Below are 23,994 nucleotides of genomic sequence, written 5' to 3'. Positions count from 1 at the left end.
TGAATTTGTCAGCAGTATTTCTTATTCCACTTTGTCTTTGCCCACCAAGATTTAAAACTTTTTTTCCAGAAAAATGCATTCACTCCTTTCCTTTCAGTCTTACCTTTCAGTGCAGCACATCTTACATATGAGTTATAGTTAGTACCTGAATGCAGTATAGGTAAAACGAAGAAAACTACAGCATGCTGTAAGAAAAGGACTGCCACCCAAAATACGCCTGCTGCTTTTATGCACAATTCATCAGGAATTCAATCTGCATTTATCTTCTGCACTTATTACACTGGCATTTGTCTTCCTCTTTCCCATTTTTCCTACCATCAAGCACATGTTCCTTTACCTCTCTTTTCTCAGAAACCATGAAGATAGACATGGTGTAAGGACTGCAAAGAAGAGAAGAATGATGGCTATATGTCTCAATGCTCTATAGTTCTCAGCTAGCTCAGCCTTGAAAACTGACATTCATGATGAGAAAGTATGATTTTAAATAACTGCTATTTAATCAAAAGAGAGACCTTGCTTATGTAACACATCTCTAAGTAACCATATAACTATCTCTACTAATAATATACACTTTGGTTTTTTAACTTATTGAATCCAAGGAGTTCTTTACAAACAAGCAAACAACATAAATGCTGGCTGAGGTAAGCAGATGAAGAAGGCATCATTTTTAAATGACCTATGCCACAGGCCACAGTACAGAACTGCTTAATCACCTAATGATAGTTTAACGTGTTTAATTTCCAAACTATGCATTAGCATTTGTCTTCGGTCCTGTAGACAATGATGGGAAATCCTCTTTTAAGAAGATGATCATATGAGGTCAATAACATACATATATTGTCCACACAGTGAAATAAACTTCATGGCCATGAAACAGAAGAGCCCAGGGAGCTGATGAGCCCACGGCTCTGTCTGCTGAGGTGCTGGGTGAGGTACCCCAAATGAGGGCATCTGCTGGATGCAGCCCAGTAGCCACATTCATGGCCTTCACCTGTTCTATGGCAGATCTTTGTTCTCTCTCTCTCAATAAAACACCTCACTCTTCACCTGCAGCAGCCATAAATTATTGGTCTCAGGTTCCTGCACAACTCTGCTATTGAACTTCAGATCTGATCTAGAAAAGCTTCTGTTTTCCCAGTCCTTGCTTCTGCTTTCCTCTCTACCAAAAGCAATCTTTAATGCACATCAAGGTGCTGAGGTTAGGGTTTCCTTACTTCCCTAGACCATTGCTTAAAGAATCTGAATTACCAACAGCAGAAAGTTCAGGCCTGGCTGTCATCCATGCAATCCTCCTGGCTGATTACGTATGTCAGAGTTTGAAAAACACATGCCATAATTCTTGTATTATCAAAGCACAATGGTTTAACTCCAGTCCTCTGTGGTACAAAATCTGCATTTGTGATTCGCCCTCACTGTGTAAGGAATATGATTCCACTAAAACCAGTAGACGAGATTTGCTCTACAATGTTGTTCAGAAAGTCCTCTAAATCCACCGTGCCTCTAAAAGCTTAATAAGTAACTCACAGAGAAATATTGCCAGGCTACACACCAGAATAAACTCAGAGGTGATACCAGTGTTCACTATAGTGACAAAACTGTCCTCGAAGCAATTAGAAGACACAACGAATGCACAATTCACAGATATTTTGTACTCAAGAGTTTGTACACAAAAACAGCATTTCATAAATCTTTGCCAGCTCACAAAAAAACTGCTGAGTTGTCTTTTACTCTTATAGCTGCAAGCGGCTATAGCACAAAGAGAAATCTGCAGCTCTGATATGTCATACCTCTGAAATGGGTAATTTAGGGTTATGGTTTCCGAATCAGCACATTCTTCAGCACTTTTCTTCCAAGAAAAGGCTGTGGGTTTGTATGTGCGCGTGTGTCTGTGTGTGTAACAGAAAGAGAGAGAAGAATCAAGTAAATTCATTCAGTACATTAAAAAGAACACATCAAAAAGTCAGAACTGTGAGCCACCATAAAATGACAATAATCTTTCTTTATATTCCCACTTTTCAGAAAATGGAAATAAAATATTGGGGGTGCTGTAATGACTTTTAAAAGCCTTACAAGAATCTGTATCATTATGTGAGCTTTTATCCTAGGTACACAGGGAGAAAAGTTGCAGAACTTTGTCTCCTTTCACAAGCATCAAAATGGATAGCAATCTCTCAAGCTGGTGTTCAAAGTGGCGCAAGTACCACAGCTCTATGAGGAATCATAGAAAATAACCCCATAACCGTTTCACCCACAGGTTATGATTTTATTCCAAGGTTTTTTGTGTCAAAGCAACTAACACAGATGAAATCTCATTGCAGGCCCCCAAATAAATGAGCTCGTCCTCTGCTCCAGTCACAAGCAGTAATAAATCCATGAGGTATCCTCCACAAAAGGCTGGCAACCTAATCTGATTAGTAAAAAACTGTGTGGAAAAATGAGCCACACAGCTTCTCAGTCTTGAATATTCCACTAAGGTCTTTCTAGACGATTTCATACATCTCTATAAGCAAATGAAAGGGCTGCAAGAGGCAAAAAGAGCAAATCTAAAGTATATTACTGCCACATATCCTTCAGAACAGCTTTTGCTATCATTAGTGATCTATTTATTGGGCTGGTCGCGACCAGCTAAGAATGAACTGACACTGAATTCCAAGATAAGGTCTACGGCAAACCAGGAAGGACTACCTGCTAAATCAAAAATGAACTAACAGTTTTCATTCTGCCAGCAGAATAAATTTGATTTGACATTCTTGAAGGCAAAAAGGCACTTTTACAGAAAGCAGTTCAAGTTACAGTCTGTTCCCAGGGCGTTCGTGTCTGTCACGTGGGCAGTACAGTAAGATAAACACAATAGTTACCCGTGTGGCCAGAGCAGCTCATTTGCTGTCTGATAATAAAAGGGACAAAGGGGCTGCTCCATGAATGACAGCTACCAGAAAACCTCCTCAAAGCAGAAAACCTTTCTCACCAGCACCCTGCTGGCATATTTTTGAGAACTTTCTACTTAATGAATTCATGCAAAATAATGCATGGTATATCATAACAGCAGATTAACGCATCGATTCTGCACATTGCTCCTGCGGCTCCAGCTGCAGAACACCTTATGCAATTGACCCGACCAACAAATGGTTCAACCTTTTTTTAAACCATGGGATTGTTTAAATCAAAGTAATTTAAAATATATACATCTAAAAGGAAGCCAGGGATTTAGAAAGTTAGGAAGGGGGAACCACGGGAAGTTCTTCTCTGGTCCTTGGTGCCATGGGTGCTTATTTCTCTCATTTCACAATATGAACATTTCCAGTGCCTATCTACTTATTCAAATATTTTGTAGGAAACACAAGTTACTACAGAATGTGACAGAATAAACTTCACATGTCTGTAGGGAGAAGAGTGAAAAAGTTCTATATCTTAAATATACATTCTAAATTTAGTGAGCTGTTTTAGCAAATCTGAGAAAGCAAAGTTACACTTATATTTCCCAAAGAATCAGGATATTCTCTCTTTGACTCCTAAAATCCAGATTCTAATGTTGGGACAGGCAAAGATAGTTGTTTATATGTTTGTTAACATCAGCCCAAAATATGCATGCACTTCTCTGATAATGCTGAAACTTGCTGCTGTAAAGAAAAAAAAAATAACTTTCAGTTCTATGTCATAGTGGCATAAGAGGAGGTGTAAGACACGAGAGGAAGATGCTGTTGTTCTAGAGGGAAACTAATAGAACTACATAATAAATAATAATAATAATAAAAAAATAAAAGAACTGTGATTCTACCTTAACTTTTTCAGGTAAATATTATCATCTGAAAAACACTGAATCCTGTCCTTGATTATTTTATATAATTCAACTTCAGCACAGCACAGAGCCCGAAGTAAAGCAGCGCTGCCCACTTATATCTGTCCAGTCAACTGTTCACATAGTTTCAATGTTACTTCATTCCCTTAACCACATTCCTTCCGCACAGCTTCAGGTCTACCCTGATCTTAACACTGCAGTTACGTTGTACTAAGAGCTCCTGGTTATCAGCAGAAAATATGCTGCAGGAATTCCAGAGGTAGCTCTTGAACCCTATCTATGTAAAGGTGGAATACTTTGTGGATTTCAGACTGCATACCAAATAGCACTAAATACATATGAAAGAGCTGAGAATCGATTTATTCTGAAAAACACAATCTTAAATGGTTTTTAAAAATGTAAACAATTTGAACAATTTGTTGTCCTCAATGCAGCCGATCCACTGTACTAACAGAGAAAAAAAAAAAAAAAAGGTAAGATTTGCAACTGCAAACAACTTTTCACCCCAATTTATGCCTTTTGTATGTCTTCTAACAGACCAGATAGCAGAACATCAGCATGTGGAACATTATAAATCCAAGGAATAGCTGCAGTTTTAACCACAGACTTTAATTCCAGGGTGAATTTATGTGGTCCACAGCTAAATATATCCCTCTAAGCAAATTACTCATTGCAACTGCCTTTAGGAAAGCTTTCTGCAGATAAAGAAACTGTTTCCAAATGCTAGGCTTGACAGACACACAGCACAAACTTACATTCTTTTCTCACTGGCAAAAAAGACCCCCAAACTGAATAAAGTAAAATAAACAGGTTACTGTCCTCTCTGCAAAGACTGCCCAGGAGATAGGTTAATGAGGAGAGCAGCAATCCTGCTGGATTACTTCTTACAACACCCTGTTTCTATCTGTCTACTACATGCCTATCTTGAAACCCTGTAAACAGAGTGATTTTTAAGATAATGTGAAGCACATTACTGCACTCATTTCTACTGATCCATGCAGAAGCCAGTAAAAACACATGCCTAACCCTGTGCCTTAAGTAGGATGTGCAACTCAGACACTCTTTCGCAATCCTTTATTTCCTCTTTCCTATGTTTTCTACTTCTTACCATTGGAGTTGTCCTGGTCCAAGGGATTATCTGGTTCCATTACTTCAAATAAAAGCATCCAACATGCAGTTCTCCATGCAGCAGAGGCATAAAAACACAGCAGTTGCCTAAGCTGATTCACCTGATTTATGAATTAGTGCTGCATCCATAAGAGGCTGTGTTTCTTCTTTTGTATTACATCTGGCTGCTTTTCCAACTAGATGGCTGGGTATTACAGCATGCAGGCCTTTTTCCAGCATCCTCTTAATGCATTATATTTAAAGTAGCAGCAACCTTTTTCTCCCATCCCCCAGAATAAGTTACAGCAATGTAACTAGGCTGAGCTGGCAGAGAGCGGAGCTCATTCAGAACAGGACCTGCAAGCGCTCTCCGATCCGTGTTGCTGCATAAATAGAATGACTGATACAATAAAAAGTAAGTGGGGTTTGACACAGCACGGTACGCACTGCAGAAAATCGCACCAAAACCAGCAAAGGTCTTGAGGGCTTGGGGAATGCCTTCTGAAGCCACCAGTACCCACCCCCTCCCACACAAACACAAATTATGTCCTGTTCCCTCCTCCCCTTCCTCCCCGCTCCAATCTTTTATAACCCTGGATCTCCTCCAGCAATAGTCTGTTCCTTTACTCAGTTTATAATAAACTCTGCCATTCCCTTGTGTCCCTAGGGCTGTCTTGGAACGGAAAGAGGCTGTTTGCAGAATGAATAGACCAGCCACTGCCGAACAGGGAGGCAGCTCGGGGACTCTGCGCTGGGCAGCTGCAACTTGCTGCAGCAACAGCCGTCTGCTGGGCACCTTGTCCCGCATTTCCCTCCTTTGCCAAGCCAGGAGCTGCTGCTAAGCTGGCTTTCTGGGAACCTTCTGCAAACGAGCTGGGGGCAAGCACTGGCTCTGACAGAATCATACAGTACACAACACCAGATTCTGGAACTGCAGACCCTCAAAACAGAGATAATGTAAGTTGGCGGTTAGGTCGCAGGACCAGGAGTCAGGTCACCTTTGTTGTACTGCTGGGTCTGCCACTAAGTCCCTGAGACCTCACAGAATTCAGAACTCTTCTTTGTGCCTTAATTTTCTACAGCAGACATTGAAATGTGCCTTATCTCACAAGAATACAGCTGAAAGTTCCCAAGTTTAAGTGCTTTGAACTTCTTGGATAAACGATACAGAAGCAGGACTGAGGAAGACGACCCATCCCATCACTGAGAAATACAAAATTTTACTTTCTCTGAAGACATCTTAAAAAAAAAAAAAAAAAAAAAAAAAAGTATCAATCAATGTGCAACTATAAACCAAGGTGTTTCTCTGAAAGGTGAAGTTATGCCATTACAACAACCCTGGAAAAATTCTCCAAATCCAGACTTTCATGATCAATATTATTTTGAATGTGTTATTCAAACTCTTTTTTTAATACTCCAGTAAAGGCATTAAGATTATCTCACTAAAAAAAAAGCATGCTTTTGTTTAAATCTAAGGCAAGGATCACTCTAAACACCTACAACAGATTTAGTGCATTTTAGGTTTGTCAGGGCTGATGACACAGGATTCAGAGGCAGACAACAGAGCGCAGGGTTTTCTATTTTGGTGCTCCTGGGTAATGCTTCTGCCTTACTAGCTCACTCTTTACAGAGTCATGTAACTTGTGCTTTAGAGCTGACTATTCATGCTTGGTGCTACAAGCTGTAGGCGGACAAATGAATGGCTGGCTGAAGGGAGAAAAACATGCAGTTCTGTATGGAGAAATTAACCTAGCAGGTTGATATGACTCTGCTGTAATTGTACCTTACAAAAACACTTTAGTACTGTTCTTGAGAATTATGCCATATTAATAGAAGAAAAACTCATTTCCATGTATTTGTTTTAAGTATTGCTCAGTATATAGTCCCTATTAAATAATGTTCTGAGATCTCTGCCTTGGTCTAAATTACAGTGCTGCAAACCCTATATTCTCTCTCCTAGCACCCTACGCTCCCTATGTTCTTTACAACTTCACTACTTCTCCCCCTCACTGACAAAACAAAAACCCTCCCTCTTTCCACCTTCCCCACAAAGCCACCTACTCTGTGACTACAGGAACACGGCACTCTGTCTGCCTGCAGCCCTCCACCTGTTCGGGGTCATATATACAGTCTAGGATTTAGTACATGAGAGAAAAAAGTGTGTTAACTCTTGACACACACCCATTACATCCCTCCAGTCTGACGTAACAAAAGCTGACCATGGTAAGAATAGAAGGGACTTGGGGAAATTTTGGAATAAAAGGGTCTTAGGTTAATTTTGGGAGCGAGCAGTCCCAACCATTTGGCTACCCTGCATCCTAGGGTCTGGAACTGCACCAACACACACACGGTGACTCATTAACACGGCCTGCCTAGGTCACAGGAGATGAACTCCAGATGCTGAGAGCTCCGCGCTCATCCATGTATAGCAGTACAGAGTGCTGTAATGCTCATTGCAATTGACAGGAATTATATAAAGAGAGAATTTGTATTTTTCCATGAAACTGAAACTGTGGATACATAATGTACTTTTCATAGACAATTTAGTACCAGGAAGGAATAAACACCTGTGAAATTCTTCCTCGTGGTGAATCAAGAATAAGCTGGTAACGCTAACCAAACAGCCAAGACCAAGAAAGTGAGACAGGAACAGTGAGAAATAATACTTATTTAGGCCTCAGTGACTCTATATGAGAACTGATTTGACTTTAATGTCATCAAAATGATTTGCTCCTCTGCAGTTACGGTCCTAGTAAAAATTAATCTTTAATGTGCCAGTCAGAATGATGTCAATATTTTGGCTACGGCAGTACTCACAGTTTCTAACAACCAAGCTATTGTCATGCACTCTTTGCTTGAGCACAGCTCATGCCATCAGAAAAGTAGCTCATGCAATGATTTTGGAGAGAAAGGGACAGTTGGAAGACCAGGGCTTTGATCACTAGGGATTTTAATTGCTCAGGCACTGAATGGAAAATTGCAGAAGTAAAGAGGGAAATGATTTTCAGACAAATGGCCTGAATGGTCAGAGGCTATGCTAGACCAAATCCTAGGAAAAGAGCCAAGCACACTGAACTAATGAGTGTGGAAAGAGAAGTCTAGCTAGCATATTCTCTGGAATACCTATGAGGTTAAGCAGAACACAAAATTTAGAGTTTGGGAAAGCTGACTCTTCAAGGAAGGAATTTTGAAATGGTTGGAAGGAAGTGGAAATTAAATGTACTCTGTTTCTGTCTAATCAGAGCATCTCTGCATTCCCCTAGATAGGCAGTTATGAGACAAAAAAAGGACGGTCTAATTGCCTAATGTCTGCATGATGTTAATTTTAACACCATCTACCTGCCATACTCCAGCTGTGTTCAATGTGTAAGATTTTATGTCACAGGAATTGGTAGCTACTACTACTTAACTCCTCTTTCTTTTCAGTAAAGATGGGAATCTTAGTTCACATTTGCCTTTAGCTCATGCCGTAACTTGAAATTGTAAACAGGAAAGACGTTACTTGCTTTTAGTTTGCTATTAACTTCTTGTAAAACTCTGGGCAAATCAGCTCATCTCTCTGTTATCAGCTACATGAATCTATATTTAACCTGTTTGTTATTCTTCACAAAGTATGTTAACATTTCTGCATCAAGCTATATAGTTTAAGTTTGAATTGGTAGAGATCTGGGGATATAACTTCAATTTGTTTCCAGGGAAAGGATTTGTCTCCTAAGCCTTTTTGGACCAGGTTTTGTTATTTTATGCATAGTGACAATGAGTTACAGTCAACTGAAAAGACTATGAAAACTATTTTCTAAGAGATGTTTTAAAGATCTCTAGGAAAAGGTAAGTAGAAATACCTGTATATATAAATAAGTAGAGTCAAAGCACATTTTGAAAACAACATACTCTTCTTCCAGAAAACCATGTTGGTATAATTTTTACTTTGTTGCTGATAGACCTTATGCTAGCAAAATGATGTGTTATCTCCAACAGCCCCAGGACAACCCTGAAGTATGTCATAACTTTGACTACATCTTGCTTGTGCCAAGTAAACATGATTACTCCACTATTTTAAATAAAGACACAGAAACATAAAGCTGCAGGACACCTTATTTGCAATCATGATTGTGACTTAGTTTGAAAGCTACAAAAACTGGAGGATCCTTAACTATTTAAAGTTCTAATAACCCTATAGTGAGTCTGTTAGAGCACAAGCTTGTAAAAAAAATCATCTATTACACTTTAGTTGCTAGTACGTGTGCAAAACCAATTCCTGTGGATTCCTTCTCAGTCTGTCACTTCAGCAGTGTCACACTACGGGAGAGGACCAAGTTGGAAATGGAAAGATCTCCATTATTTAAAATAAAGAGAAAACATTTTAGGCTGCGCATCTAGAAAAAGAATTGAGAAGAGGTTCAGTTGCTTTTCCCCTTGAGAAACGGAAGCGTGGTACATTATGCTGCCTGCTTTTTGATGCAGTCATTGCTAGCCAGTGTAAAAGATCAGCATGATGCCACAGCTGCCCGCCACCATACAATCCTTCTTTGAAACATAAATTCATATGTAGGAGGGAGCAATGAATGCATGCAAGTTGAAAAGCCAATGAAGCACAGACCTGCTTAACAAAACAGTCTGCCAAGGTTACTGGGGGTGTTGTCAAAGCCTCTTCTTTTGTGAGGCTGAATAACAATTCATACCAAGTAACCAGCCTCACAGTTTCTTTGGCTTTACCTGGCAAGTTTTCAAAGTCACTCTTCATGGCTGGGTCTGTTCACATTGAGATGCAGCTTATCTTGCCCAGGACAGCAAATGCAGGGATGATCATACTCCAAAAGTTCATGCCAAAGTCCTATTGTGCTGTTTTGCTGCTTGAACTCTGTCTGTCGTAAATGTGCTTGTAGATGACACAAGCACAAATTGAAAAATGATACATCCTTGGTTACTTCATGTTGGTAGGAAGAATTCCCCTGCCTCAGCAGCAACTGATAGCAATTCAACCATTTAATTTAACAAATCTGATTATAACTGGGATCTTCAAGAAGCCCCAGTAGCAGGGCAGCCCCAGTTGCCAATTCTAACCATGCCATTCTATCCATGCAAATGTTCTTGCTAGCACAAGTCTTGTTAAGAGAAGACTATAACCTATTTTAAGCTTAGTACTCAACAACTTTTAAAGGGATATTTGTCTGCTGAGCTATCCAGAGCCATAAGGAAGCCTTTTTTCTCAGCTGGGTACTCTTTTGGAATATGAATCATAATCTGGAGCAACAGGAGAGACATTCTCTAAGGATTCTTTATTTGGGGAGATGGAAATTTATACTACTAAATCACCAGACTTTTACCCCAATTTTCTCAAGAAAGTGATGCTCCGTAATCACACATGTAAGGTGGCAACTTTTCATCCAGAACTAAGCAAAGTCCCACCACAGGGAAATAAAATAAATAAATAAATAAATAAACAAACAAAACAGAAGGTGTAACAATTAAATGGAGCATGAAATGCTGGAAGACCTGTGCTGAAGAAAGAGTCCGTGAAAGACATTCCCTAGGATTTCAGTGCAAGAGGCTGTGTCTGTCTCATCTTTCCCTTCAATGCTCTCTGTGTTTTTGTGAACCATTAGGACGCTTGGTTTGTAAGATGTATTCTGGGGCATGAGCAGTTCAGTATCTGATATGTGCTCAAAACATGTAACTTACTGAACCATCTTTGGCTCCAAGAGTTTTAAAATAAGTCAGTTCTTTAGATTCTGAAAAGATTGAGCTTTATATCTCTATTCAAAACTCTGCCACAAACTACCAAACAAAATGGTTCAGAGCTGCAGATTCTATTGTAATCATGATTAGAAAACACATTAACCATAAATTATGGCTATGCAAGGAGTACTCATTGAATATTCTACCATGAAATATGCCAACAATCAATTTAATGCAATGTTTCTAAGACCGAAAAAATGAATAATGCTATTTGGACATTCTTTCACAGTAACCAGAACATAACATTACCTCTTGCTACTGTACGCTTCAAACTGATGCAAGGATCTTTGAGCTTCTTCAGTAAAATCCTCCTGGCAGTTTAATGGAGGAAAATAAAACTAAACGGACTCCTGGGCAAAAATAACAAAAGGTCTACAACAGGCAGAGTTCTGTGCACAATTTACCAAGCTGTCTGTTGAGATTCTGCCCTAGCTGACTTTACAGATTCCTAACTATGTTTTTGCAGTTGTCTCCTAGAAACAGGAACAAGAAGCATTCTCTGTTTTCTCAGCTCTTAAAAAAAAAAGTCTGCAACAGCTTTCTTCACATTCACTAACCAACATATATTTCCTTAATCAGTGGACGGCCTTAAAGAATGGGTTGTTCTTTGATACCATGTTATGTAAATGTAATACAATAGCAACTGGCATAATGATATATCATTAATAAAAACTTGGACAAAAAGTAGCAATGGAAAGTGCAATTCAGAGAAATACCCATACAAACATTTGAATGCTTAGCAGAATCTTTGGATACTTGAGGGTGCTCAAACATTGGATAAGAATCTTAAAAGAGAAGATGTTGAAAAGTTACACAGTCCCTCCTTGCATCAAACAAAATTCGTAATGACTACAGCTTCTGAAGTGCATCTTATCAAACAGCAAAATGGTGAAAATTAAGTGCTGTTTCTTGAAATATGGACAGAAGTTTCATCTGAGTTTTCTATGAAGGTTCAGGCTAAAATAACATACGAACCAAATAAATTAACATATCCTTAACAACATCTACTGGAAAAATAGCCCTGGTTGAGCACTTAAAATATATAAATCTCTTTTTACATAGTGAAAATAATCTTCTCTATTTCAGAGTGGGCTGCTCTGCTACTATTTTTGCATTGGATGTGATGGGATAAAGACTAACTGATATTTGTTTCTCCAGCCTGGATCCTAGGGCCCTGTTACCTAGGGCTTGTAGTAAATTATCCATTGCTCTAAGTTTGTAAAACCCTACAAAAATATGAAAGGTTACAAAAAGCAAGTACAATGTTCAGATGCATCCAGTTTATGTGATCTCCAAAGAGATGCAAGCAAGGTAAATGGCATGAATAAGGCTTTGAATGTTGTAAAGAAATGGAGCCGTAAAGATGAATACTAATGTCACACTGAGTATTAACTGGGGAGAAAACCCATATCCAGATCTTTTCCTCTGAAATCTTGGTTTCCGCAAATCAGTAGATTTTTCCCATGCATCCATAGTTACAACATAAAAATATTGCATCAAAATATGTATTTCTTTCTGTCCGCAAGTTATATACAGAAACAGGCACATGAAAAATGCTATTGCACTGAGAAAGAGACATATTCTGAGTCCTCAAAGGCTGTCAAGGCTGCTTGCTCTGAGCCTATTTGTTCTTCCTTTCTTTCCTTCCCGTATTGTTTCCTGTCATTTCCTCACTCTCTCCCTTTTTGTTTAGGGATTCAGCTAATTGTTGTCCTTCCATATTAAGAAGCCTCTTCATTTTAATAGCTTTTTAGGATAAATTACTCCATATGGTCTTTTGCTTTATGTGAAATCCACATAACAAAAAGCAAAGATTTTGAACTAATTTTTGTTTCTTTTTATGTCACTCGAAGAGAGAAACACAAGATAAATGACATCTTATACTTTCCTCATGTTTCTAATCTGTTTCTGATAAAATAGGCCTCTATCATCTCTCCTTTTTCTTTTTTTTTGGCATATTATTGTCATTCTACCTCTTTGTTGTCCGCTAACTTCTGATTTCACATTCACTTTTTCAATACTCTTTCTGGCTTTAGGCAGAATAAAAGTATGAGAATACGGTCTCTGTTCCTACTCAATTAGTTTTGCCTGAGCTAAGACTTCAGAAATAGATCTAACCATATGACATAGATAAACCTTTTTTTTTTTTTTAACCCAAGGTTTCCATGGAATTGTTGAGATATTGGTGTGGGTATGAAGTACATAACAGCAAATCTCATTTCAGAGTCAGACAGAAAATGAGAAACTTCACTGAAATCAACGGAAAAAGGAAGGGTAAAGTGAAAGGGCAGAAAATAAATACTCATCTTGGCATGTGACAAAAGACTGCGAGGTTCAAACCTGCTATTCATTACTCTGATGAATAAAAATTCCTGAATAATCTATCATCTGTACTCTCTTCCTTTCCTGACCCCTATAATACTCCTCCAATCAGTCCATGCTGCTCCTGTGAGGGTTATCCTTTGCTTTATCTACAGAATGTGTGGGGAAACTACAAGAGTTTCCCACTATCTTGGTTTATAGGTATACCACAGATTAGCCCTCAGGTGAGGAATGCTTCTTCCACTTACCCTCAAATATTTCTCAAGTCAGTACAGATTAAGGTAAAACAGAATTAACATCTATCTGCAGCATTTTGGGCAACACAGCTATAAAGACACTGGCCAAGAAATTAAAGACAATCATTTTAATTTACTTAAACAAAAATAAAGTACAAAAGTTCACCTCTCCCTGTGTGAAGATGATGGAAGTAATTGTTTTTCTCACATACAGGCACTCTTTCTGCATAGCTTACATTTCAAGTTCCACTCAGTAAAGTGTTTGTTATAACTAATCTTCTTTCATAGCTAATCTCCTCTAGAAGCTCCAGTGAGGTGTACAGTGCTTTGTCGTCTTTTTCCATTCAGACTTACTCATTTTGTCTATGTTATCCTTTCCCTTTCCTCCTTCTCCACAAAATACATACTTTCTAGATATTTTTTTCGGTTATTTAGGGCATAATCTTGATGCTTCTCTAAGGAAACTGAGCTATCTCTTTCTCGTAGATGTAAATATCACTTAGCTAGACCAAGTGTCACTGCCTATTCTTGAGTGGCAAATTAACTCCCTGTCTAAGCCAGGAAAAGAATTTCCACCTCCTCTTTAGAGTATTAGCATGCAATTTTAATTGTGGAATTTTTATTTTAGATTTGTATAGCAACACAAACACTTGATACAAACATCTAAATTGGATAAACAAATGTAGATATGCACTAGTTTTTGACTTCAGTCATACGTGAAACCATTCTGGGATAACACTTCATCCTCTAATTTAGGGATACCATGAAATGAAGCTTCCATATAAATCAAACTTAACAGAACAAACAAAGAAAAAAAGATCAAATTGTTAATAATGGACAGCACTTCTGCCATTCATCACCCAGGTACTGTGAAGAACTTGCTTCTTAGAAGTTAGCTGTGCATTATGTTCTTTCAGTTTTCCCCTTTCCAAGGTTTTCTAAACCTGCCCACAGCCAAACCAAAGAAGCCAGTGGTTTTCTACTCTGCAGAGGTTATCCCTCTATTGATATTCCTACTGTCACTTCCCACAAGGCAAACAACTGTCTCTTCCCAAAACTTCACCTCTTTTCTCTCTAATTTACTTTTAACCACTCTTACCTGATGCTCTTTCTTTTCTACTTCCAGTGCATCTGGGTTTCTAGGACTGCTTTCCATATTGGACTTTCCATATTAGGCCCTTTATATTTCAGGAATTTTGCTCTTAGTCATGCTGGATTGACCTCCTGTGTACTCGTACACAGATAACTGAGACCTGTGCAAAGGCCAGAGTGTGTGCTGTAAGGCCACACATGGCCCTGCAGCAGATGGGGAGGAGAGGTCTACACCACTTTGTGACTGTCACCTCCTCGTCACCCACAGCACCAGAGATGCATGGGGTAGAGCTGAAGTAAGCTCCTACAGTTCTGCTCTCTGCCCTGGTGCATCTGTGCCTGGGTTCCAGCTCTGCAGGAAATTAGCTTAACCTACCCGCTGGCCACATGTAATAGCCATACGTATGTTTATGCACACACATACATGCCTCAGAAATTACCAGGGACAATTAAAGCACAGACTGCTAATGCTCCAGCCAAAGGAATAATTTCAGTGTTTAGTTATGTAAGTAACCCTCAGATCCCTGCTTCACAATCTGTTTGAAATTTAAGGAAGATGTAGCCCTTCTGGAAAAAACTATGGACCAAATTATGTAGTCCAATCAACAGTCTTCATTTACAAACAAGAAAAATTTGATCCAAACATTCAGTGTCTATTTATGGTTTTGTTTTCCTTCTCATTTGTTCATTTCTAAACCTGCATATAGGAGAAGGTGCATGTTGCTTTGGCTGTAATTTTGTCTTTTGTTATTATTTCACACACCATTTTCTGCTAGTTTACAGACCATGAACAGTCCACGGACCACACAGGTTAGGAAATACTACTCGAGATGTGCTAGGTTTTAGTAAACATCTATTATATCTCTGCATGCTTTCAAGCATATTCAAAAGCAAACGTCTTCCATTCAGCCTTTCTATGCCACTTCTGCGAACACAGGGCCCTGCGAATGCCATATATGCAATAATTGGCAGGTATCTAACTGGAATTACCAAGTCTGACCTACTGCAGTATATAACTGCATTAAGATTCAGCTGCTGATCCTACCGACTGTTCAGCATCATCTGCAGACATACATGTATATATACTCCTCTCCCTGCGCAGAATTATCATTTTCAGACACTATAGAATTGACTCTCTTCTGGCTTTGTTAAAGTAACTGAGACTATTAGAATGTTTAGAAGAACTTAAAGAACATTTTTCCTCCTTTTTTTTTTGGCAGCCTAGTTTATCTGATCTAGCAGTGTCCTGATTTGCCTTCTTATTCTGACAAGGAGATTTAACAGATTTCTATAATCAGTTCCCAACACTTGATAGAATAATTTTAGTGTCAGATGAAGCTAGCTTTGCCTGATTCTAGGAAATGCCTGTCAGTCTGCACAGGCTGTGATATCCTCTATCAGGCTTCTCTTCTGCTGCGGGTCTGTCATCATCAAACAGATCCTCCCCACTTCTGATTCTCTAGGCACACTGGGCATGGCAGCAAACCGAGACTCTCGCAGGATTACATAAAGTGCACCTTAGGCACTGGAGTCGGGGGTTCAAAGCTCTTTGAGCTCTTGTGTGAAGTGACAATTTCATTTCCCTTCATTTCCCTTTCTTCATTCTCTCGTGATGTCTTGGCAACATTTTATTCCAGTTCAACATTAGCTGCCTTTTCTCTCACTTCTTTTTATATTCCTTTCTCTCCCCATCTGGTAATTTAAAAGGAAATTGCATGGTATTCAGCATTATCAGCCAATCTGTTTACCCTGCTCTTGTTCAAACTAAGACCGTTTCTCTCACACTAAGCTGCTCTGTCTTACCCCATACACACTACTAGGATCCTCCAAGCCTGTATTTTCTTTCCTACATCACCTAGAGCAGTAACCCACACTTCCAGAGGTACAAATCTTCCTAAAATGTTGTCTGTTTTTAAATTAAGATATGGGAACAGAAGTCTGTGGAAAAGAGATGTCCACAGCTGGGCCTTCTCTCGCTGCCAGGCAGCCGTAAAGCATTAGGCATGCTGGCACACGCAAGAAGGAAAAGGCCTTGACACCATCCTGGCTACCAGAAGAGCAGCATTCACAGAGAGATTCCACATCCAGCCAGGGGAGAGCATCCCCATGCTGAACAAGCTTTCTCTTGTGAAATACCTTCTCGGTGGGCCAGAATTCCTCCCGCCCCCAGGACCAGCCTAGCCCTTCTTAGCAGTAACCACTGTGCCGCAGTGCTGTCTGCACTGACACTGACTCACTCCACATCACACAGTTCCTGATTTCATTACTGAAGATAAGGCCAACTTTGACCTGTGTTCCAACTCCTTCAGATCCCAAATTAAAAATACAATAGCTACTTTGATCCCTATCAGTGGCTAATGCTAACAGTAAAATGCTGAAACAACTCTTGATAGCAACAACATGAAAGTTTTCCACACTCAGGCACAATAAGCATAACTGGTATTAATGTCTTTTAAAAGCCATCAGAGAAACAACTGATAGGAAAGGCTTTATTGAACCTGCAAGTGAATTCTCTCATGATCTACTGAAATATTTTAGATAGACATCATCCTTTCAAAAAGGAGCTAACATTTTGAGTGATAATCCTATTTACTTTTTTCTTCAAAAAATATGAACAAGAATGGAACTGAAATATGCATCTGTTTCTTTAGAGACGATATCAGCTAGCAAAATTGATCTCCAGAATGAAATGTCATACATGAAACTACCTGGCTTGCTTCTGAACATAGACTTGACATCCAGTTGCTGCTCTCAAGTTGACCTGTGTTTAGCAAGGCATTCAAACATGTGTAATTTAAGCTGATGAGCAAAACAAGCTTGTTTCCAAGTAGAAGCATTTTACTTAATTGATGCTTTGATTAAAATAAGTCTTGTCAAAGTCAGTGAAAGCTGCTTAACTGGCAAAACAGCAAAGACCAACTTCTCTGGGGCCGAGTAGGAAAAAAATACTAATGTATATGTACTTAGCACTTGGGAATTAGAAAAAAAAATCTAACTTTTGTATGAAATTGTTACTATTAATACAAATCTTTACTTATGTGCTGAAACAATTGATTCCTGTGTGATGGGAAAGTAGATCAGAATAATTTTACTGAACATTGGAGCTTGACTTCTTACCAGCAGCAGGGTATCATGCTGCTATATTGTATGTTGCTTAGCAATGTAATGTGGGAAGCAGCACCACAGTCCTTGACAGCACCATTGTCCATTGAAATGCTTGTGAAATATTACCTGGGTTATATAAAGATAGCACACAGTTATAGAAAAAGAGCATAAAGTTTCAAAACAGGACAAAGGCAAAGAAGAAGTCTGTAAAGAAAAGGCATTGCTATTCCAATGGCAAAAAGGTCTCCCTGGATGATCTTTCACTCTCTGAATACATGCAGCATAAGTTAAATGTGGAGAAATTGTATCTGTAAAATCTCATTACAGCTATGCTTAGAAATGATATACCGTACTGTACAGCAACTGCTCTAACAGTTGCCTAGCTCTTCTCCATATACGTGCCAATGTCCCTACACTGCTACCCTGTAAAGAAGACCCATCATTTATTATTCTGGTGCTTTGCTTTGGAGGACAACTTCTGTGCTGTGATGTGCTGATTATCCATAGTGAACAGAACACATACAAAACAAGAAGCATAAGCAAAGATAGATTTGTTCTACAAACAGATTATATGATACACGTGGCAATATTCACCTCACAGCTTCACAGTATACCAGAGGCTACAGGTGTCAGAGGCACACCCTCCCGTATTCACCGCACTTTATTTTTCTCTGGTGTCTTTTGCGTAGAGAAGTGTTATCCTGCTCTTGCTTGATCAGCTCTGACAGCCTCAGTATAATAGCCACTGCCAAGATTTTCCTTCATGCATGTCCCAAAATGTTTCTCTGGCCCATATTCCAGCCATTCACCACATTTTAACTAGCTAGAGCAAATAGCTTGGGTAATCTGTTTTCTGCAATTCGAAGCAGATGCCAAGCCCTGTGTACTGAAGCATACAGGAGCGCTGCTTCACTGCTCAGTGCTGGGACACTCAAAGGCTTCAGCATTTTCAGTGACGCTCCTTTCTCCTGCACAGTTTCTCATATGTTCACCTTTCCCTGGTAAGGCCATTGCATAGTTTTCAAGTGACACCTAAATGAGCTGGTGTGATAGTGTCATTAATAACTCCAATGGTAATGAAATCCTCCAGCTGCTGCAAGAGAAGGTGGGTCATGTTTTGCTACTCTTGCCAGAGACTACTGCTGAAGCAGGGCAAGCATGTTCATGTAGCACGCCAATGGAGGAACGAGCACAACTGTATCATGGGTCAGCCACCAATATTGCTCTATAAAACTTTTCCTCACTTCCTCTCTTAGCAAAGCAGCTGAGACCAGGAACCTGCACTAGATAACAGCAGTGCACAGGGAAAATACACAAAACTGCATCTGTACATGGGAAAGTACATGAACATGTACATGACCATCAGACTGAATCGAAACAGGCTCCAGTGCTGTATCACTGGATTCACCACACTCATTTTTGTAAACTGAAGCAGCACAAGGCTCATATTCTTACTTTAGTGTACAGAACAAGCCTCAGATTATGATGGGTCATAAAGATGCAGGAGCAAATCTGATCTTAGTAAAAAACAAAACAAAACAAAACAAAAAACTGAATAGACATGACAGATCCTAGGGGCCTTTCCAAGGAACAATTCAATATTCCCTTTTATAGTATTTGGCAGGAAAACACCATAGAGTTTATTCAGCTTGAATTAACTAATGGATTTGAGTATTCTCTTTAACAAAGAGAATAGATGTTGAGTTACACTGACTGCAGGGTTACAGAATGCTTTGGACAAACCTCATAAACTGATTTACCACAGAATCTGTGCTGGCTTTTCTGGTTTTTCTCTAAACTTACTTACAGCGATGCTTTATGCTTCAAAACAAGAATTCCTAAATTTGTTTAGATACATTTATTTTTGCTTGTGTACTACTTTCCCTTATTAAAAATATGAAAATGGAAAGAACTGAAAAAACCACACATATATAATGCTGTTGAAAGAGTCATCAGAACAGAAGTAAAAGTTTCAGACAGGCCAGATCCTTCTGACATGCCAACAAACCCCATTGCACAAGCCCCCTTTAGAGGGCCCAATCCCTTCCACGGAGCAGAGCCTCAGATAAATACAGGAGTACCAATGGTGAGATTTACCCTGCAGAGTAGTAGTAAGCCACACTCATCTTCACTCAAGAGGAACATGGTTTTGATTTCAAGGAGCACGCATTTGATATGTAATAACCATTCTCCTAAATCAACGCTGAGCTGTTGAAGCAGGAAGGGCACTCAGCTGAAAGCACTGCTTGTTCTGCATGTGGAAACGGAGCATTTGCTGTGAAGGCCTTCCCGAGCACACAGCTGCTATCAAACCTCTGTTCTCCATATCACACTTGTTACCTGAAAATAATGTATTTGATATTTTAAACTAGTAAATGCACAACATTGCATGGGTCGTTTCTCTTCACTGCCATCAGAAATATAAGGTTTTCATGTCAGCCCTCCTTTGGCCTTCAAATCTTTCCATATTTCTTTGAATTCTTTAATTTGATTCCCTTGACTTAGTTTTCTAAGCTTCTACCACATATTCTTGGTTTCTCAGCCTTGGCTCCCTTTTATCCGATCTGAAATTAAGATCTATTCTGTGGCCTCTATGCCTCTAATGGATTTTCTGCTTAAACATAAGTGAACGTATAATTCAGCCAGAAGCTTTTTCGTAACAGCGCAGTCTTACAATAGATTAAAAGCAGTTAGCTTTTACTAATGCAAGCCCCTTTTTGGACCTAATGCTTCAGAGAAGTTTAGTATAGACAGACTTCTTCCTTTATTCCTTACTTTCTTCCTAAGGATTTTTTTTTTAATTCACTAAACTTCAAGGCTCTTTATTTTCTTCATTTTTATTTTTATCAACTTTCAGCTCAGAACTGGAAAAAGATAGCTTGCATGATAAAACTGTATTCTGTCTTGCTATCTGTAAAAATATTTTTTGCAAGGAGAACAGCAACCCTACCTACCCAGGCTATTGCACAGAATAACTTTCAAAGTCTGCCCTTACACTTTTCACCTTCTCGAGCACGGCAAGCTCTGGAAGCACCCAGACGTGGGGAACAGCTGCAGTTATAGGGTGAGCAGCGAGAACATTCCTGGCTTCCTTGCAGCCGAACCTTTCAGTATCAATCAGCATCATTCACTCAGGCTGTCAGTTCAAGGCCGCAGACCAATCTGATATTCATCCTTGTATTTCCTTGTGATGCAGCTAAGCCTCTAGGACTGATTCTCTCTAGTTAGAGGATGAAAAAATACCTGAACAACAGCTGGTGCATGTAGTCTGCCTCCAGTGTAAAAGTTCCAAATTCACCAGTGTTAGGGAGGCTTCTTAGCCTTTGCAGACCAGCACTTGCAGCACCACAAGACCTTGCTCTCATTCCACATTGCTTCAATGCACAACTTACCAGCAACAACTCCAATTAAGTTACAACAGAGAACCCAAACTTGTCTCCTTGTCCTGGAGACAAAATAAAGAAAACAGCTTCTCTTAACTGATCCCGTGGTGCAGCAATGAGGCAGACACCGGCTCCCTCAGCGTGTGACTTTTGGTGAGGGGTATCAATGCCCTAAGCCCTTGTCACTGTGGTATCTGCAGAAAACAGCCAGCACCAATGGCACATTGTAGCACTACCTTTTGTTTCTCTACAGAAGAAGCTTAAACTCCCTCTTGTGGGTGACTGGAGAAAATCCTTTTTGTAAGAAACCACAGCAGTTTGCAGGATGACTCTCTCCCTTTTCTACTTCTGTTGACTACTCCAGAACAGGCTGTGTGGTCTCCACCCTTGGAGGGTTTCAATACCAGCCAAGATAAAGCCCTGGGCAACCTGGCTGACCTGACAGCTGACCCTGCTTCGAGCAGGAGGCTGGATTAGAGACCCCCCCCTCCTGTCCCCTTTAACCTGAGTTATATCTTACATTCTTTTGATCCTATACACTACGCACAAAAAGGAGAAAACATACTCTAAAGAGAACCCAACAGTTGCTATAGAAGAAAAAAAAAAAAAAAAAAAAGGAAGTATATTAGGAACTCCATACTATTTATTTCATTAGTTCCAAATGTAGTTGATGTCATCATTTGTTGCTGTGGATTTTCAGCAAACTACTGTAGGAAACATGGCAACGTACTGCACTGTCCTAACTGCCAAACCAAGTGAAGAGAGACTAACAATGAACAGAAGTACAAATAAAGAATTAATCATTTTCCCACCTGAGACAACCTGCAGGGTAGTATAGATACAGATATGATATAGACAGCAGCACCTAAAATATTTCCTCAAGAGCCTCTTTTTATATCTGTACCCCAAAATAACCACAAACTGTTAATCTCAGACGTACACACTGCTAAATTACATGATGCACCACAGCCTAATTCTTAAAATACTTGTGTAGCTACAAGCATAAATATTTACTTTCTAAAAATAAACAAAACAATACATGTACATAGTGTTTTACATCCAAAAGTCTCAAAAAAAATTTAGAAAAATTAGAGAAGAACTACAGAACTACAGAGGTTACAATCCTTTGTTTAAAGCTGTGAGATCAGGAAAGCGCACTGGATCTTTGTGCTTTGTTTCTGGAGACCAGCTCAAATCATCTAATGAAAATTCAGCCCAGTTGTTTTGCATGAAATATAATGAACATTTTATGAGATGGCAGAGATGGATACAGAAGATACAAAGGCAAACAAACCAGAGTTTATCACTCAGAAAATACTCACGTTGAAAGCCTATATGTAAGAATAAGCTCAAGAAATAAAAAGAGCATTTGAGTCATTTCTAACAATGAAGCTTTATAGCACCATCAACAAGATACCAAGGCCATGGCAGTCAAAATGCTATCCCAGTACAGCTAGACCTCTTTGTTGCAAATCTTTTCAACTGAAGTCAACTGCTTTTCTTCTCTCTCTCTCTCTTTTTTTTTTTTTTTTTTTTTTTTAATTCTTTTAACAATCCAGCACTTGTTGCAACTATGGGCAAGGGGCACTATAAGCACATGCTTACCAATTCTGCAATATGAACAAATAAAAGAACAGAAGGTATCCAGATCCTTTCAGATTGTATCCTATTCATAAATTACATGCAGACATCATGGTTCCCTTTATTGATACATTTTCTTACTCCCTAAAAGAACAGTATTTGTCATACTCTCTAAGGCTTCCTTTTTATTTCCAGCATATAAAAAACGTGAATTGATTGGACAGGAATAACCAAGTCTGGTTTACTCAATATTAAAAGGAAAACCACAGAATATGGCTTTTTTTGACATTTTTCAGTTTGAATGTATGTTCATTTATTTGTAAAAATTCTACTTTAAAGTTCCTATATTTTTCTCTTATCAAGTTGCTACTTACCCTTAAGGAAAGGAAAACTGAGTACCTGTACATAAAGATGGTGTTTCATGTCTCTTCCCGGTAGTATTGGCAACAGCTCAATAGAAAGAATACATCAAGAGAGCACACAGCTTGCTTAACGGAAAGTAGAAGAAACAATCCCTGTGTAATATATTTTGTTCTAGAGTAATACTGAGACTTTCAAAAGCACTTACTGCAGGCCTGTACCAGCTTTCAAAGCACAGATAACGTGTAACATACCAACTCCGAAGGTGCCATCAGCTCACGTTCTTCATTCCTGAGTCTTTTTTCCTGTTCCATGCCAGATATCAGCATCCTCTCCACTGTTCCAACACGCTTGCTCATGGGTTGCTAGGATCTGGAACATCAGAATGATGCACCTAAAAACAGACATCATTTTTTAACGGGTATTTTCTACTGCATCATTTCAGTTATTTAACAAACACTTACCCTTCCAGATTTTGACAAGCTCTAATTAATTGCTGTTACTGACTGACTTCTCCTTAAATTACTGGGTATGGCAGAAATAGCACAAGTACAAAGAGATTACAAACCTTCAAATTAAAGAGGTGGTAAACTATGGGATATCACAGCAAAGCTATCTAGGTATGTATATATGTGACTGTGTGTGCAGTAGACTGAAATTGTTTCTACTTTTCTACCATGCACTGGAAGTTTAGGTTACAATTCTGCTCCATGTTTTGATTCCTTCTCCTGTTAATGCATGTTTCTGTTACAGTAGGAAATTACACAGTACTTTTCTTGTTGTAGGCAACTGTAGTTGAAAAAACAGCAGACAAGGAGGCTACCAGAAAAAATCTGAGCACAGATATGTGTAGCCAGTGCGAAACAGGAGCTGCTCTCCTCACTCCTGGGCAAAGCCAACTGGGCAAAGCAGCTCAGTTCAGAAGTGTCCAGGGCAAAGAGAGCTTCTCACAGCAGTATGAGCATGTTGCTTCTAAGCAGTACACTAACTAGGAAGTTCGTATATTTAACCTTGGGTGAGGATCATTAGGCGTTCTGCAGACTGCTTGAAGTAGTTTGAAAATTTGATGGTGCATACCCATGATTCAGATACACTATAAGCAAAGCAAAAAATACAAGTTGTAAAATCTGAACTGGAAAATATGTATCAGACAGGGATATTCAGTATGCTGGGGGGCTGAAAGTCATAGGTTACTTTAAAGTACATCCTGGTACACATACTGCCAGAAGAGGTACAAAGGCTGAAAGTCTATCTGAAACATCCCTCATTT

General features: G+C 39.2%; 1 protein-coding gene across 2 annotated transcripts in view; it reads right to left on the bottom strand.

Annotated features, from left to right (window-relative positions):
- Positions 1-23,994, bottom strand: part of DAB2IP (DAB2 interacting protein) — a 210,179-nt gene that overhangs the window by 174,921 nt on the left and 11,264 nt on the right. Inside the window, exon 3 of one of the 2 annotated variants that reach the window (XM_068656646.1) lies at positions 22,979-23,118. The gene's annotated coding sequence lies outside the window, so the exon portion shown is untranslated. Of the gene's footprint in view, positions 1-4,907; positions 4,927-22,978; positions 23,119-23,994 lie in introns of those variants that run through there. The other variant, XM_068656642.1, reaches the window with a different exon arrangement.

Source organism: Anas acuta, chromosome 20 (genome assembly GCF_963932015.1).
Source record: "Anas acuta chromosome 20, bAnaAcu1.1, whole genome shotgun sequence".
Taxonomy (NCBI): domain Eukaryota; kingdom Metazoa; phylum Chordata; class Aves; order Anseriformes; family Anatidae; genus Anas; species Anas acuta.
Note: the sequence above shows the minus strand (reverse complement) of the source record. Positions and strands in the feature narration are given on the sequence as shown.